Here is a 1,528-nt window from a genome sequence, read left to right on the forward strand (position 1 = left end):
GCGGGGTGAACAGGGGTGGGAGAAAAACTGAATCCACCAGTCTGATCGGTCCGAGAATCCATTTCGGGTTATTCCAGTTGCAAGGTGGACGTGCTAACCATTATAGTAATTGCTTCCCTTATAATCGACTTCCTTATTGGACTAATCCAGGCCTCATATGATTCGACTTTTCAGCGATGTGTTCACCAAAGTTACAGTAGTGGATTGTTATTTCCTTGACCGTATCTTCTTTGACTTAGAGAATTTGAAGATGTCCTCCCCCCCCCCTTTCCTTCCTCTTTACAAAGGCTCCCCCGTGACCTCCCAAATACCTGTTTGTTGCGGTGTTGGTGAGGGCAACAATATTTTTGCTCCTGTGGCGAGGGAAGGGATAATAAGAAAAATGGCTTCTGGGAATCCATATAGCGTTATTGGGTTAAGGGGAGGAAGTTTCCTTAGGCCATAATTGAATATGCGGCTCACCGCTGAAAATATTACCTTTCCCAAAGTTGCCTAATGCATGTCATAGTCTCCTCACTACCATTGCTTTATTTAATTTAATCTCAATTATTGTAAGAGTCACTATGATTACTTTTTTTTTTTTCCCTAGATGCGAGCGCATCTCTAGGAGCTGCCAAGTCCGTCTGTCTCTTAGTAACTCTGTTTTGAAACCTGGTTCTTCACTCCCGTCGACAGTAGTGACTTTAGAGAAGCCTCACCACACCACACCATACCACACCGCACCACACCACAGTACACCACACCACACCACACCACACCACACCACAGTACACCACACCACACCACACCACACAATACTGCACCACACCACACGACACAACACTACACCACACCGCACAACACACCATGCCAAACCACACCACATCACAATACACCACACCAAATCACACCACACAACACTACACCACACTGCACATTATACCATGCCACATTGCACAACACATCATGCCACACCACACAACACTACATCACACCACACAACACATCATGCCACACCACACAACACTACACCACACCGCACAACACACCATGCCACACCACACAACACACCATGCCTCACCACACAACACTACACCACACCACACAACACACCATGTCTCACCACACAACACTACACCACACCACACAACACACTATGCCACACCACACAACACCACACCACACCGCACAACACACCATGCCACACCACACAACACTACACCACATCGCACAACACACCATCCCTCACCGCATCACATCACAATACACCACACCACACCACATCACACCACACAAAGCTACACCACATTGCACAACACACCATGCCACACCACACAACACTACACCACACTGCACAACACACATGCCTCACTGCATCACATCACAATACACCAGAGCACAACACACCATACAACACAACACCACATCGCCATCGCACAACACCACATCACACCACACAACAGTACACCACATTGCACAACACACCACACTACACTACACAACACTATACCACACCGCACACCACACCATGCCACGCCACACAACACAC

Source organism: Coenobita brevimanus, chromosome 113 (genome assembly GCF_032717465.1).
Source record: "Coenobita brevimanus isolate Jiangsu-jjx chromosome 113, ASM3271746v2, whole genome shotgun sequence".
Lineage (NCBI taxonomy): Eukaryota > Metazoa > Arthropoda > Malacostraca > Decapoda > Coenobitidae > Coenobita > Coenobita brevimanus.